The 17,783-nt window shown below is 35.9% G+C and overlaps 1 long non-coding RNA gene across 4 annotated transcripts in view; it reads right to left on the minus strand.

Moving 5' to 3' along the window:
• Positions 1-4,314: 4,314 nt before the first annotated feature.
• Positions 4,315-17,783, minus strand: part of LOC132669092 (uncharacterized) — a 48,021-nt gene continuing 34,552 nt past the window's right edge. For all 4 annotated transcript variants that reach the window (XR_009605996.3, XR_009605994.3, XR_009605997.3 and 1 more), the window contains one exon: positions 4,315-4,608. This is a non-coding gene — a long non-coding RNA (uncharacterized LOC132669092). The remainder of the gene's footprint in view (positions 4,609-17,783) is intronic.

The raw sequence follows: 17,783 nt of genomic DNA on the forward strand, positions 1-17,783 counted from the left end.
ATCACAATAAGTAGTTCCATTTGTAAATGTTTTCATTTATGATCTACTTTTTTCTTTGACATAAAAAGTTATTTCTTCTCCAGATGTTTGATAAATATACAGTTGTTTTTCTCTAATTTTCATTTAATCTACTAGAATTTGGGTAAGGTTCTCATTTGTCTCACAGTTTCTCTTTAGGCCTTTATAATACCCAAGACACTGTCTTCTCTACAACATGATTATTGTATTCCTCTTTTAAAACCCAGTAGGACTAAGTAAGCATTAAAGGGTGTCCTCTGTATTACAGCTAATCATGCATGGGTTAGACTCTCTGCTTGAGTATTAACTCCTTGGGGTAGAAACTCTTATATTAATCATTCGCCCTGCCCAGCCACCCTGCCTGCCCTAATTTCAAGCACAAGAATGTGCTCAAAATTATATTTATAGAATGAATCAAAAGTCAGGAGCCTTTGGCTTTACTAAATATTTTCATTTTTTTAATTCTAATTGATAAACTGTAGTACTCTAATGGAAAGATGGTATACCTCTAAATTCAGTTACATGTAAATTTAAGTGGTGTTTTGTTAAAGATACCCAGAAAAGTCCCCATCAAGAAGTGTGACAGTTTTGTGGGAAGCAGATAGATGCAGCTTTCAGACAGAACTTATGACATGGGTCGTGGGTGAATTGATTTGGCCTAGAAGGAAAAGAAGTGTGAAAATACACACACACACACACACACACACACACACACACACGTCTCCCCAACATGTTTGAAAAAGCAATATCCCCACAGATTTTTCAGCTTATAAAATATCTTGCCTAACTGAGTAGAGTGTTTCTGTGAAAAGTGCCCCTGGCCCTCTGATTGGTGAATTGAGCTGACCTGGGCCCCAGGGATCAGGCCCAGAACTGAACAACCTGGAGCACAGTTGGCCTGGAATCTCCACAGTCTCTAGTGCTGCTCCCTGGGACTCATGTGGGTCTGAGGCTGACACACTGGCACAACCAGGAAGTGGGGACAGAGATGAGGGAGGACGAGTCCCTCTTCTTTGGGAACAGCCAGCAGAAAGCTATTTCACTCAGGTCCGAACCATGGCAAAATTCCAGAGGGCTCTAAATTTACGCTTTGGGGTTTTATTTGTAACTAAGTCAGAAATGATGAGGGAAACAAAGGGAAGAAAAATGCAGTTTAAATTAAATCTCCTTATAGCTTGCAGCCCACTGGTAGATATCAGAGACATGCAGCGTGTAACATTCCTCCAGAATTTTATGGCTGCCTTAATGCCTTAAAGCTTACATTTCATTAAAAACTAAAAGCAACCTCATCTTTACAATAGCTAAATCTTCAGGGTCCTGTAAGACCCTGCTTTCAGCAGACAGAAATTCCTTAGAAACTTAGTTTATCTTTAACCCTCTTCCCTCCACAAACTTAAAAGTACATAAACAGTCACTCCTCACAATCCCTGTGTGTAGCTCTTTCTGCCCAGGGGTCCTGTCCCTGTGCTAGAACAAAACCACCTTTTTGTACCAAAAATATCTCAAGAATTCTTTCTTAGCTGTTTGCTCATGAACCCCACTTCAAATTTGATAAAGCTACTCCAAGAAGTCCTGGCTGATCTCTTGGCTAAAGAAGAATGGGACACCTTGATTCACTAGTCCGGCTACATGCCAAGCAGAAGGGAGGAGGTCATTGCTAGAAGAATGGAGACTACTTGTCAGATGCCACCTACATGGATGTTTGTTAAAGTGAATGTTGAACATCAGAAATCTGTGGAATTTCAGATGCAGCAATGTAAATAGTCTGTGTTGGATTGACAGACCTGGAGTAGGCATAGGGCTATTTATATAACTCCGTTATGGAGACTTTCGATGGTCTCCCAGGGTTCTCTCAGCCTCTGAACACTTCACTTTAGCAAGAAATTGGGACAGTGGATACTTACGGATGAGGTTTTTGGGGTGATAGTGAGGTTCACAGGGTCCGGAGCCAACAGCCAAGAGAGAATTCTTGAAGATGTCTTTGATGCAAAAAGGTGATCTTATTATAAAGCATGGGGACAGGACCCAACAAAAAGAGCTGCCCTGGGACCAGGAGAGACTGGTTGAATACTAAGGAGTTAGGGGAGGTAAAGTCCAGGGGAACTTTCCAATGGGATTTTCATATGCTAAAGAAGACTCATTGGATACTGGAGGCCTAGTTATTGTCAAGAGAAGGTTGTTTTCCCTCTAGCAACACATTAGCATTAAGAGAGTAGGGAAATTCAGGATAAATGTTTTACTCTGCCAGCCTCAAGTTTTTGTCCACGGGCTGCAGGTCGAAAGGAAATTTAGTTCTATCTGCCATTTCCTTCTGCCTGTGTTTCCCACATCACTATGTTTCCCACATCACTATGGGTGATGTTGGGGCTCCAGGAAACGAAGTCTATAGGTTGCTGGAGATTAGGCTATTGATAAGATCGCCCTTTTCTTGGGATTTACTAACATATTTGTAAATAGATGGAGACTCGGGTCCTGCAGGACCATGATCTCTATCAGTTAACCATTTGTTTTTCCCCTTTCCTTTGTTCTTGGGCAGCCAGGAGTGCCTGAGGAATAGCACACAAATCCCACCTGGGGGGGTTGGGAGCCTGTCAGCTTGCCTTATGCTCCCTCATCACTTACATGTATTATATTATGTGCAATTTCAATCTGCTTAATGTGTCAAGGGTAGCAGCACACACTCTATTTTTAATATCTCTACCCTGAAGCAGACAGTTTCATGTGTCATACACTCATTGCCCAACACATATGAATCATTTCTCTTATGATTTCCACTCCAGGCATACCTCACTTCCAAGCCCCTTGCAATACCTATTTACTCTAGAGAGATTTTTATGATACTATCTAACACTTACTATGTAAGTTACTGTTTTCTTTTTGTCTTGCTTCGTTTTTATTTTGTTTTTTTGAGAGCCATTCACAGGCGTCTGTGTGCACAAGAGCAGGGGAGGGGCAGAGAAACAGGAAGAGAAAATCTTAGCAATCCAGGTCTAGCACAGGGTCCTACAACACTGGCCTCAATTTCGTGACCTGAGCTGAAATCAAGATTCGGACACTTAACCGACTGAACTACTCATGTTGCATCCACACGACTCCTGAAACAGAATGCTACGGGCACCAGTGACAGTCACAACAAAGTTTATTACAATGAGAGGCAAGGCCGACCAATCAGGACCAACACTCTTGATAAGAGTGCAGCCCCGAACAGCCGGGGTACAGAGTTTTTATAACCGATCACATCGTTTTATCATCACCTGGGAACAGAACAAAGAAACAGGTTCCAGATGAGTTACAAACAGTTGCCTAATGAGGTGTTTACTTTAGACTTTCTGCCTCTAAGTTGCAACCAGTGGATCTCCTTGACCCTGCCTCTGATGCTCTTTTCTTTGAACTTTTGTTTCCTTAATTGGTGAAGCCTAATTTACAAGAGTATGAGGCGTAGTTTACAAGAGCAAAGCAAGGCTGTTATCTCTTAACCTTCAGTGTCAACACAAAGCTGTTATTTTTCAAGTTAAGCATTAGCCCTACACTACAATTTAACCCTTACACTCAGGCACCCCTGTAGGTTACTGTTTTAACGATTTCCTAATTTCATTAATCCTCACCACACTTATAGGTTGTAATTACTCTTATAACTAGTCTTCACATGAACAAAACGAGGCATCATAAAGGTTCAGTATTGTGTAGTTAACGAGTAGTAAAACTAGAGCATAAACCCAGCAAACTGATTAATTCAAAATTTATGCTCAGAACCATGAAAATATAGGGTCTCTTCTCATTGATATAATTTGAGGTATGTGAGAAGAACATTTGCTTTAAGAACCTGAGAGCAGCATTTGGGTGGCTAAGTCAGTTAAGCGTCTGACTCCTGATTTTGGCTCAAGTCATGATCTCACAGTTTGTGATTTCAAGCTCCAAGTCAGGCTCTGTGCTGACAGTGCAGAGCCTGCTTGGGATCCTTTCTCTCTCTCCCTTTCTGCCCCTCCCCAGCTCTGCTTCCTCTCCCTCTCTGTCTCTCTCTCACACAGAATAAATAAGTAAACAAACAGACAAACAAAAAAGAACAAGAACCTCAGATTTCAAGACTTTAAGATTCTTCTATAAACCTTAGAATAATGTATTTTATGAATATATTTTAAATTCTGCAAAATCGAATGTTACTTTGTTAAAGTAATGTGGTAATATCCCTAATGACCTGACGGCAAACAAAATAATTTAGAGTTAATCCAGCAAACACTGAAAGGATGGTTTTGCTCATTTTTTATTGAAAATATTTACATGAAGATATATTCTTGCATTTATACATTGCAACAGGACAGTTCATATGGATAAAAATTAAAATGAGATTTCCCATTATATTTGTATTCCAAATTATTATGCTTTATAATGTGCATTTATTTGTATAAATTCATTTGGATATATTAAATACTACATCATTTACAAATAAGAAGAGTGAAGATCCCATAAATTTCTCAAATGATACTTAAAAGTGTTGTTTGATAAATATGGCACTATTTCGAACTGGAAACAGAACCAAGTATGGTCTACCATCTCAGCAGGAAAATTCAGTTTCCCCAAGACAAAGGGCTTCTTATTGAACCTGTAAGATTTAAAATAATAATTGTAAGGGTGGCATTTGGCAAGTAAACCAGTCAATCTGTTAGCCAACCCATTAAGAATTATTAGGTATGTGGATATTCATGTTAAGGACCCACTGAGGTTCAAAGATTGTTTTGACCTTTTGTGTCACTGCTCAAGGTCATTTCTACTTCACATTATCTTTCCTTACTTACGTGCTCCCAAGGTCTAAATACTAAGCATTCCCTATCTCAGACTGAAACTGCATTATCTAACTTTTTTCACTACCCCCAACCACCAAAGCAGTTCTCAGAGAGAGTTTCCCAATACCAGATCATGCCTACTGCCTGATTCCCTAAGCCTGCTCTCAGATTACGGAACAAAGTTACTGGACACCAGTGTACCTGGTCTGACCATTGTGGATAGCTTGGAGATTGGTGGGAATTGCCACTCTATTGATTTAGCTGGGGGCAATGGGACTGAAGAAAGGAAAATTATCTGGTCAGCCTTGCAGCCATCCAGTTTCACAGGGACATATCATTAGGATCTTAAGTTAATGAAGAAGACTCTGATCGGATTTGTCTTGTTCTGGCTGGATTTCAAATTCAGGAAGCTTAATTAGAATGGAAATTATTTTCTCTTGAGAGATTATACTCTGAAATATTTCAAGTGACATTTGATGGATCTGCTTCTGATTTATTTCGATAGGCTCCATCAAGAAATCTTTTGATGTAGAACAATATGTCTGGACCCTTTTATTTACACTAGGATATTCTAATGTGTTACATCTGTTGGGGTCAAAGAAATCTTGAAATCTGAATGGATCTGATGTCATGCAGTCTGCATTAGCTTTACAGTTCCAAAATGGAAACTAATATCTATATACCTACATAACTTATTTGAATATTTTATGAAGACTTTATCCCCTGTATTAGAGAATACTTCTAAAGCAAACAAATGATTGTATTGGCATTATCTAGTCTTTATTTAAAACAGAATAAAACTTCAGATTGACTGTGATTTCCATTGGCTTTCCAAAGGAACTTTTATTAGAATAAATGTCCCAGCATTCCAGCCTCATCACTACCACCTTTGAAACATCTAGTGATTCTGATTTTCCTTGTCTTTCTTATAATTCCTTATTCCTTTTAACATCATTTCCTTCCTCCATGCTTTATATTATTCCAAAATGAGTTTCAGTTGCCTTTTCTGTTGTTGATGATACTGGGATCCATTTATGCCCCAGTCACTAGGCATCTTTGTCCCCTAAGTCCCCTTGAAGACTCCTGATCAAACTGTTTCTGCAGTTTTTGCAAACTACAAATTTCTTGCTTCTACTGATATTGACAATGAATTATCTACCCCTTAAAATGCTATATTCCCTGTGCTTAATGTGTAGGAAGTGTTTGACATGAGTTAATTAAATAACTAAATGAATAAATACATCAGATTTGTTAATCTCAGCTATTTTCTGGTCCCCTACCTGTGATTGCAGTGGTCTCTTCTCTCCCTGATTAGTTTTCCTGCTACTACTTTTGGTTTCTGCTGCCTCAAACTACTCATGTTACGTCGTTATTATTACTTTCTTCAGTGCACTTTCTGACTATATCAGTCTTCTTTCTCTCCCATTTCTATCAATCCTTGGCCACACTGGTAATCCTGTTGAGGTTGAAATTCGGCTGTGACTTCCTTAGATCTGTCTGTCTCCTATCTCTAGAAAAGTACACCTAGATGGCATTTACATACAGTAGGTCCCTGGTGATCTGAGCAAAATTTGTTCCAGAAAAGTAGGGACATCCATGTTCAGGAAAGTCTTAGAAGTGGAAAAAAAGGTGGGGAGTTAAAACCACTCAAAGAAACTTGGCTGTAAAAGAAAAGAAAATAAGAGTGCAACTAGAAGGGAAAACGAGTATGACAAAAGGCTTTTTTAATAAAATAAATTCAAATACTGTTATAAGCTGTGAGGAAAGAACCTAAGAGAGGAAGATATTGAAAACACTGAAGGCAGAGGTGTGGCCTTGAAATCAAGCACAGTGTTGGAGGACATGGAAAAACATGAGTGCTAAAGTATAAGTGGAAGTATTAGCTGAAAACAAAAGGTAATTTCTTTTATTGAGGCAAGTAGAAAGGAATAAGAATGAGTATGGGTAACTGTAGAGAGAGAGATAAGAATCCTCAATTTTCATTTTAAATAGGAATAAAGGTCATCTGCTAAAATAAGTCAGTAGCAAAGAGAAGACCGGAGGAGATTATAGAGACATAGAACCATCAGTTACCTTTTTCTTTTTTTTTTTAAATGAGATTATCCAAATATTCTGGATATAGTAAAATATATACCCTCATCGCCAGCAGCATTGTAAATTGGCAAAATGTTTTTGGAAATAAATTTGACCTCAAAAATATTCATATATTGGGATCTATTAACTTCGCTTCTAATAAAATAATTGAAAATACAGTTTATGTACAAAAATGTTCATTGCAAAGTTACTCATGGGGAAAAAAACTGGAAACAACCTAATTGTCCAATGATAGAGATGTAGCTCTATACGGAAATGAATCATAATTAATTACTTATAAATACATAAATCAAAATAATTATTAATTAAATAATTATGGTATGTCCACACAATAGAAATCTATGCAGATATTTAAATAATGTTTATCAAGAGTATTTAATTTCACGGAGAATTTCTTTCATGAAAAATAAATCTAGTGACTTTTCTATGTTAATTAAATGTGCCATAGACTAAATATAAAAAGAAAATGAATAAAAAGATAGCAATATGTAGAATTATTCTTACATTTTTATTTATACTTTCCAGTATTTTCTAACTTTTCTATCTTCATCATCAAAAAACACATATTAAATATTTTTTTTAAACTTTGGTAAATTGTTAAGAATAGTGTGGGAGAGGAGACACAAGAGGAATAGTTTCTAAGTAAAAATAAAAATGAAGATAAAGTGGGCAAAATAAATTGTGGACTCCTGGAATTCAGCTAATTAATAACATTGGATATTCTCTGAGTCAGCATTGCAGAAGTACAAAATGAAGATTGCAAATTTGGGCCTCAGATATGTTAAACATTTTTAAATGTGTGATTTCAGATAAAAGCTATACATTTGCATTTCTGATTCTTCTTGAAAAAAAATAAAATGGAAATTCAGCGAACCCTGGGCCTCCATATTTATACAGTAATAGGCCCCTGGACATGTGCTGTGGCTGTCCTCAGGTGAATTATGTGACTCCAGTTATCCACAATCTTCACCATTATACTCCATTGTTTTCCTGACAATGAGATTAAATGTCAGTTGCCTTTTGTTCATCACTGTGCTTTTCTATATGTGTATTTTTTTACAGTAAATAAGTGTTTACAGCAAATAAATAATTTTGTTACTATCTCTATTGAAACTAGAATCAAATAGATGTACTATCTGTGGAACATTGAGCTAGGAGATTAAGGGTACATTTTAATATTCAGATTCAGTCTTTACTTTCAGGGGATTACCCACACATATATAAAATAGGATAAGGATATCCTATTCTAGAAACATCATGACAATATAAAAAATAAGTTACAAATGGCAGAAAAGGAAGAGCTTTCTATAGGTTGGAGTAGTGCTTAGTGAAAGAAGGAAAATTGAACCATGTGGAATTGGGTGAGAATCCCGAATGAGAGGGGGATAGCAAAGATGAGAGACTGGAGATTTCTCAGGGACAGGGGAATTAGTGTTACTGCCAAGGTTCATTTTTGGGGAAGAGTGACTAAAAGTTCCAGAAAAGTGGGTTAAGGAAGTTAGTATCTTGAAATTCAGGAAGAGGAATGTGGAAGTTTATTCTTTGAGGAAGCTATTGTGCTCTTGAACACAAGAAGTCAGTGTTTCTAGAAGTCTAATTTGGAAAGAAAGTGATTTTAAGGAAGAGATTAGAGAAAGATGAGAATTAAGTGAAACAATCTATATTTATTCACAGTCAACAAGTTCTTATAGAGCACTTGTTATGAGAGGCTCTCTGTTAGGCCCTAGGGATACACAATCATCAAATTCCTTGACCTCAAAGATATATTCAAATGGACATAGATACTGATCATGTGTATAAGTAGATACAGTATTGCAACAGAATAAAGGGATTTGTGTGGACAGGATCCTACTGGAGTTAATGTGATCAGAGGAAACCTCTCTGAGAAGCGCCAATGATTTGAGTCTTCAGTGATGACCATGAGACTACGTGAGAAGAGTATTAGAGTCAGAAGAAATAACAAGCACAAAGGTCCCAAGAGGAAATGAGCATGGTGTGTTTAAGGAACCAAAAAAGAAAAAAAAAATCAAAAAACAAAAAAATAAGGCTGCAGAAATGTAGTCAGTAATTACATTAGGATAGGAGAAAGGGTGAGAGAGGTAAGCAAGAACCAGATTATGTAGGGACTTGCTGGCCATGGTAAGGACTTGGACAGTCTTCTCATTGACCTGTGAAGCCACTAAAGAGCAAAATGACAATAGGACTTACTCTTTGGAAAGAGTACTTTGGTAATATGAAGAAGGGACCACAAGAGGACAAGAATAGACTGAGGAGACCCGTAAGAAGGGCAACAAGCAACAGAACAAAAGAGAAGTAAAAGTGGCTTAGATCACGGTTTATAAGTACAAGTGGTTTCAAGTTGTCAGGTTTGAATATATTTTGGAAGAAGCACTCATAGGACTTAGTAATAGATTGGAAATGGGATATAAGAAGAAAGGGAAATTTTTAATTGGTTGTGGCATTTCTGAAATAATGAAAACAAGGGAAAACAGTGTTGTGGCAGCATATAGAAGATTTCTATTTAGAAAATCTTAAGCTTGATATGTCCATTATATTTCCAAAGAGAGACAAATGTACAAGGAAGCACTTATATATATAAGTCTGGAGCTCAACAGAGGTTAAGAATGGAGATGTGCACTTAGGAGTAATCTGGTGGTATTTAAAGCCATGGTTTCTGAGCAGAATCACCAGAACAAAGAAAAGCCAAGAAGAAAGTCCTAACATAACTCACCATTTTGAATTTGGGAAAGTGGCGGATTAAAGCTCAAATATGTCTGATTAAATCAGATCCTTTTAACAATATCCTTGAAAATAAATCTCTGGAGATTCTCATTTAACTGCTAATTTAAAGATCAACAATATTCTTTTTTTCCAGACAGTAGAAATGTATTTATTTGTTTGAAACAAAGTTATATAAATTGTATTATTTTTCTTCTTTCACTCTATATGATGTTACAGCATACACACAACTTCCTAAATAATATAGAATGGAAGGCAGTTTGCAGACTAGTACAGAGAGCAAGGTAGGGTGCATCTAGGATTTTATGAAGATGAAGGATAAGGTTTTCTTTATTTTTTATTTTTTCCTTCATGATAGTATAGAAGTGATATATGTGTGTGTGTGTGTGTGTGTACATATATATATGAGAAATGCTGAGTCTTATTATTTGATTCTATTTATTTTATTTTTGTTTCAGAAAAGTATTTAAATTCTAGTTACTTAAAATATAGTATAATAGGCAATATTGGTTTCAGGAGTAGAATTTAATGATTCATCACTTATATATATAATATTCTCTAAGTCATTATTGGCTGGCCAAAAAAAATGCTTCTATGTTCTTTTAAAACATATTGACTACCTACTTCTTAAGACCTGTAAACTTTAAAATGGCCTAGTCAACAGTCTGCTCCCTCAATAAGCTGATGCCTTTTAAATCTTTTCTCATTTACAAGGGAATAAGAAGAAGCCATAGTGACTTCCTTTTTTAGGCTGTGATGTAGCAAACCAATTAGGGAAAAGTTTGATTTTTTTTTAAAGAATACATACAGCTGTTGGCAGGGGTGGGGGAAAGTGTGTGTGTCTGAGTATATGGGTATTTGTGTCTGTGGGCAAGAATTTAAATCGACTTTTAGAATCACTAAGTCAAGAAAAATTGTACTTTATAACCTTAACTTTCACCCTGATCATTTAAAATAATTTTATTAGAACCCTGTTTAAAAGACAAATATGTTCATTTGTTTAAATAATACTAGTTTAAAAATACTATTGGCTTAAAAATACTAGTGTAATTCCAACTTTAATACTCAAAAATGATGATGAGGATGATGGTGGTGATGATGGTGATGATGATGGTGATGGTGGTGATGATGATGATGATGGTGGTGATGGTGATGGTGATGGTGATGGTGGTGATGATGATGGTGGTGATGGTGATGGTGATGGTAGCGATGATGATGATGGTGGTGATGGTGATGGTGGTGATGGTGATGGTGATGGTGGTGATGATGATGGTGATGGTGATGATGATGGTGATGGTGGTGATGGTGATGGTGACGATGATGATGGTGGTGATGGTGATGATGGTGATGGTGATGATGATGATGGTGGTGATGGTGATGATGGTGATGATGATGGTGATGATAATGATGATGGTGATGGTGATGGTGATGATGTGGTGGTGGTAGTCGTGGTCACAATCTTTGTGTAAAAGGAAAACAGGCTGTATTTTTAGTACTGTTTCTACTAGCAGGAGAAAGTGATCCAGAAGTTCTTGCATTGAACTGACCAGCATGAGTCAAATAGCTGGGAGAGTTAGCCCAATAAGAAAACACTTGTAAGGAATAAGATTTCTTTATCCTCAGATACTAACGCACATCAAAGTTTAAAAAAATTTTTTTAATGTTTATTTTTGAGAGAGAAAGAGAGACAGAACATGAGCAGGGGAGGGGCAGCAAGAGAGGGAGACACAGAATTTGGAGCAGGCTATAGGCTCTGAGCTGTCAGCACAGAGCCTGACACGAGGCTTGAATTGACGAACTGTGAGATCATGACCTGAGGCTGAGCTGAAGTCAGACATTTAACCAACTGAGCCACCCAGGTGCCCTCTTTTTAAAATTTGTTTAATGTTTATTTATTTTTGAGAGAGAGAAAGAGACAGAGACAGTGCATGAGCAGGAGAGGGGCAGACTGAGGGGAGACACAGAATCTGAAGCAGTCTCTAGGCTCTGAGCTGTCACTACAGAGACCAACACGGGGCTTGAACTCAGGAAACATGAGATCATGACCTAAGCCAAAGTCATATACTTAACCAACTGAGCCACCCAAGTGCCCCTCATCAAAGTTTTTATCATAAGCAATTGAAGGACATAAAATACCCAACTACAACTACAGTGGTCAAGACCCATAGTTTTTTAAAGTGTAACATTAATTCCCTCAAAGTTTTAGTAGAGGTTAGCCACAAAATGAAGATAGGCAGAGCATTATGAAAGAAAATACACATGGAAAGTGTTAAGGTAAAGTTAAAGGGACTTTTAAATTATAGTACATATAGGAATCTTTAATATGCTAATATGCTTTGTGATTTTCCAAGAAAGAGATCTGTGTATACAGCCCTTTAACTAGAGCCCTTGACTAGAACTTCTAGTCAAGGCAATCCAGGAAAAGTGGCAAAACTAGCATTATATGAGGGACAAGGCTGAAGAAATGTTACAAGAATTTGATGACATGAAGAATAGATTCAAATGAATTGTAATATGTTGCTATTTAAATTTGTGTTTTTGTGTATAGAATTATCATTGCTATCCAATGACTTAAAAGAGCCTCACAGCACCAAGTAATATAATAAGGGATTACTGAGCTGGTTATGAGGAGATTGAATTTTAATTCCTATTTTAATCATCTTCTTGATCTAATCACAGAACACCTCTGAGGTCTCACTGATTCATTCATTTCTTCAGGGAACACTGAATGTCTCTGTTATAAGAAACATTGTTCTAGCTGCTAGGGATATAGCAGTGAACAAGAAAGATCAAGTCCTTAACATCATAGAACTTACATTTTAGTATGGAAGACAGACAGTAAATATATATTTATAATTTATATTATATTTATTTATTGTATACATTTATATTATATATATATATATATATATATATATATATATATATATATATAGTTTACAGGCGGTAAATATTTCAGCTGATTTTAGACAACATGAAGAATAATGTTGGATAAGGTGTTACAAAGTGAAAGAGGGGAGTAAGGGTTAGTTACTTTCTCTACAAAATGAGGAGGCTGAACTCCACTAGTAATATTCACAGTTTTTAAGTAATTACATGTAACAAAGACCAAACAAATTAACTTTTCAACTTTCCCAAATAAAGTTTATCATTCTTATTTAACAAGAAGGTAAGAGGGAGGCAGTTTAGGACTGGTAGAATGTTTAAGGATGTCACTACAGTCCTGGGTACTTTCAGTGTTTCACTCACTGTGCTTAGGGTATAGCTTTTATGCTCATGGCCATTATGCAAAACAGCTGTTTCACATTCATGTTCCAGGCATAGCAAAGAAAGAAGAAGGAATAAAGAGTAGTGTCTGCATTAGGAAAGTGACTTCCTTAGAAATCCCCAGGAGAAACCCCTTTCATCTTTAGGGAGGCTGGGAAACATGAATATTTTTCAGCTGACTGAGTGCCTCTGCTGAAAAATATTCAGCTACCCTGAACAGGACTGAGTAGAAATTGAATAAGCAACTAGTATGCTGTATTGCTTAGGGGACAAATGTATGTCTACTTCAGCATCCAAAGTACTCTTGTAATAATAATAATAATATTGAATATTGCAAAACAATATTCATACTGTTTTTCAGCATAAAACTAGTGGAAATATTAATAATAATATAATAAATCCAGAGATGGGTAAATCCTTCTCATCTATAACTCCTAAGAAACTCCTAAGGAACACAAAAAGCAGTATTCATTCTTCAGCTGTCTGTACACATTCTAATCTCACAGACAGCTGGAGAATACAAAACTCATCTACAAGGGATTATATGTATTATTAGTTAGATATACTGCTTAGTTATGCTAGGATATATTTTAATTATGTTTATAGAAGCATTCTAAAATATAGTTTATACAAAATGCTTTTTTTATTTTATCAATTTATGAATATTCAATTACTTCTAAGATTTAAATCTTATCATGCCTAAATCTTCTACAAACTATCTTTCAAAAGACAAAGACATTACCTATTGACTTGATAATTTCATTTTTTTTTAAATTTTTTTAACGTTTTATTTATTTTTGAGACAGGGAGAGAGCATGAACAGGGGAGGGTCAGGGAGAGGGAGACACAGAATCCGAAACAGGGTCCAGGCTCTGAGCTGTCAGCACAGAGCCCGACACGGGGCTCGAACTCACGACCGCGAGATCATGACCTGAGCTGAAGTCTGCTGCTTAACCGACTGAGCCACCCAGGCACCCCGATAATTTCATTTCTAAGGAAATACCTTAAAGAAATAGTCCTCATAATAGAAAAGGCTTTATTCATGAAAATTTTCACTGGATAATTATACCTATTTAATTTGGAAGCGTTATAATTATCACTATAATACAGTGCAGAACAGAGTGAAAAATAAACATTAAATAATAAAGGATTATAAGGGTGTGGATTATATTGGGCATTTTTAAATGTAGTCAAGTTTTAACTAACTTTTATTTTAGAACAGCTTTAGATTTAGAAAATTGAGATCATACAAACAGTTCTCGTATGTAATTTGTCTGATGTTTTTCTCACGATTAGACTAGAGTTATGGGTTTTGAGAGAAAAATCAGAGGTACAATGTCAATTTCATCACAGCATATCAGAGGTACATACATACTATCAATCTGATTTATGACTGGTGATGTTGAACTTGATCATTTGGCTCAAATAATGTTTATTAGTTTACTGTAAGGTTACTTACCTCTCACTTTTTAAGTATTCTTTGTAAGAATGTGACTACTATGCACAGCCATACTTAAGGAATAATACACTGCCTCTCCTTTAGGGTGGAACATCTTCATAAATTATTTATAAAATTTCTGCATTAGAGATTTTTCTTTTTTTCTCCCCATTTAATTTATTCAATTATTTACTTATATCAGTATAAACTCATAGATATTTTCTTTATACTTTGAGTTATAATCAAATAATACTATATTTTGTTGTCAATTTTTTCTAGCTTTGCCCATTTAGGAGATCTTTCAGTTGGCTCCCATGCCCCTCTGCCATTCCCCCATCAATGTGGGTTTGGGTTTGCTAATTTTTTGTCTCTTTGTGTGTGTGTCTTCAAGCACTCCCTTACTTTCTAGAATATAAAGATGAACTTCAAACTCATCTTGAATGTTTCCTTCTCTAGTTCTAGAAACACCTATGTCTCCAAGGAGCTTTGGTATTAGAAAATATCAAGTATTGAATGGCATTAGAAATCAAGATTGGGAGCGCCTGAGTGGCTCAGTCAGTTAAGCTTGGCTCAGATCACGATCTCACAGCTGGTGGGTTCAAGCCCTTGTCAGGTTTCTGTGCTGACAGCTCCTACCCTGAAGCCTGCTTCAGATTCTGTGTCTCCTTCTCTCCCCCCCCCCCCACCCCGTTCACACTCTCTCTCTCAATCTCTCTCAAAAATAAAATAAAACGTTAAAAAGAAAAAAGAATAAATCAAGATTGGGTGTTAGATGTACTAATTAGTGCTAGGCTGTCTTTTCTGTTTTTAGGCCCTGTCAGCTGACAGAGCAAATATATGTATATACACAGATCTACAATGTTTCCATACATAATTGCCTACACATGAATGCTTACTAATGTCTCCAACTCTTATCCATTACCATACGGATCATTCTAGCCTCCTGTCCTCAGTAATCTATAAATTGCCAATCCACCAGTGAGAAACTTGGCTTCTCTCCCTTATAATTCATTCACATATCATTCAATTCCAATATACAGATACAGAAATATCATATTGCTTAACAGAGTCACCCAGGCGCCCCCAGACTCAGACATTCTTAATGTCTTTGCACCTTACAGGAACCCTATCTTTGTTAAAGATATTAACATTAAACAATATATTAACATTAATCTTAGCTTATGCTTTCAATGCTCATTAAAGAACATTGATTTCTCAAACCTTTTAAGAACTTGGACTGCACAAATTCTTAACGTGAATTTGATGGGGAAAAAAGAAACTTTATTGATGAGAGTCCAGTGCTTATGTATTTTTCCTTGTGTCTTTGGTATTAGAATCCACTAATTTCCAAATTTACTTGTATTAGCACCTTTTTCCAATCCCTATCAGAGAGACTGTTTCATACAATTATGGTAAATTTCTATTCTTTTGTCACAGTCTACATTGCTTCCTGAAATCCCATGATCTTCTAAATGATTTGTTAATAAAAATAATTTGCCTATATATTAAAGTGCACTCTTGGTGTTATAAAGGTCTATAGGTTTTGACAGATCTATAATCTCACAACTCCATCATTACAGCATCACACATGAATAGTACTGTGGTTTAAAAATAAACAAACAAACAAACAAACAAACACCAACTAACTTCACCTACTTATCCCGACTCTGTCTCTTCCTGAACTCCTGGCAACCACTGATCTTTTTTTCTATAGTTTTTCAGAATGCAATATAATTGTGATCTTACAGTATATAAACTGTTAAAATTAGCTTATTTCACTTAGAATTGCATTAAAAGTTTATCCATATCTTTTCATGGCTTGATAGCTTACCAATTTTTATTGGTAAGTAATATTTTATCATAGGAATATAGCAGAATTTCTTTATACATTCATCAAATTGAAGGATATCTTGATTGTTGCCAATTTTTGGTGATTATTCATAAAGCTGCTGTAAACATTTGCCTGTAGGTTTTTGTGTGGACATAAGTTTTCAATTCAGTTGGAGAAGTACCTAGGAGCACAATAACTGGGTTATATGATAACACTATGTTTAGCTTTGTAAGAAACTGCCTGTCTTTTTTTTAATGTTTATTTATATTTGAGAGAGAGAGAGAGAGAGAGCACACAAGCAGGTGGGGGGCAGAGAGAATGAGACAGAATTTGAAGCAGGCTCCAGGCTCCAAGCTATCAGCACAAAACCTGATGTGGGGCTCAAACTCATGAGGTGTGAGAACATGACCTGGGCCAAAGTCAGACACTCAACCAGGTGCCCCTGAAACGGCCTGTCTTCTGAAGTAGCTGTATCATTTTTGCATTCCTACTGGCAATGGATGAGAGTTCCTGTTTGTCTGCAACCTTACTAGCATTTGATATTGTCAGTTTGGGGAATTTAGCCATTTTAATAGGTGCTTAGTGATATCTGTTGCTGTTTTAATTTATATTCACTAGTGAGGAGTGATGTTGATAGTCTTTTTCTATGCTTACTTGCTATCTGTATATCTTCTTTGGTGAGATATTTATTGAGATCTTTTAGATGTTTAATTGGGTTGTTTTTTGGTTTGTTTTGTTTTTTGAGTTTTAGAAATTCTTTGTATGTTTTGGATATAAGTTCTTCATAAGATGTATGTCTTAAAATATTTTATCATAGTCCATGACTTATTAGTTTAATTTGTTAGTAGTGTCTTTTCACAGAGCAGAATTTCTGAATTATAATAATATTCAACTTACCAATATTTTTCTTTCATGGATTGTGCTTTTGGTGCTGTATCTAAAAAACCATCACCAAACTCAAGGTCATCTAATTTTCTGACATATGGTCTTCTGTTGATCTTTGTGTCTATTGTTATCCTGAAACTACACTGTCTTGATTACTGCAGTGTAGTCTTGGGATAAGTAAGTATTAAAGTCAGGTAACATCAGTCTGCCAACTTCATTCTTCCTCAGTCTTCTGTTGGCTATTCTGGGCCTTTTGCCTTTCTGTAAAAACTTAAATATCAATTTGTAAATATCCACAAAATAGCTTGTTGGTATTTTGATTGGGATTGTGCTGAATCCATAGATCAAGTTGGGAAAAACTGACATTTCCAATACCTGAAAATAAAAATCTATTCATTTACTTAGATCTTCTTTGATTTCTTTCATCAGAATTTTGAGTTTTTTCTACATATAGACCCTTCACATATTTTGTTGGATTTATAGTTAAGTATGTCCATTTTTTTGGTGCTAATAAAAATAGTATATTTTTGACTTAAACATGCAACTTTTCATTGCTGACATATAGAAAAGCAATTGGCTTTTGTATATCAGCCTTATATCCTGTGATATTGCCAATAATTGTTACTTAGTTCAAAGATGCTTTGTTTTGTTAGTCGTACGACGTTCTTTGTTACATCTTGTAATCTGCAAACAAAGACAGTTTTGTTTCTTCCTCCTCAATCCGTATATT

The sequence above is a fragment of the Panthera onca genome, chromosome B3, assembly GCF_046562875.1.
Source record: "Panthera onca isolate mPanOnc1 chromosome B3, mPanOnc1 haplotype 2, whole genome shotgun sequence".
Classification (NCBI taxonomy): Eukaryota; Metazoa; Chordata; class Mammalia; order Carnivora; family Felidae; genus Panthera; species Panthera onca.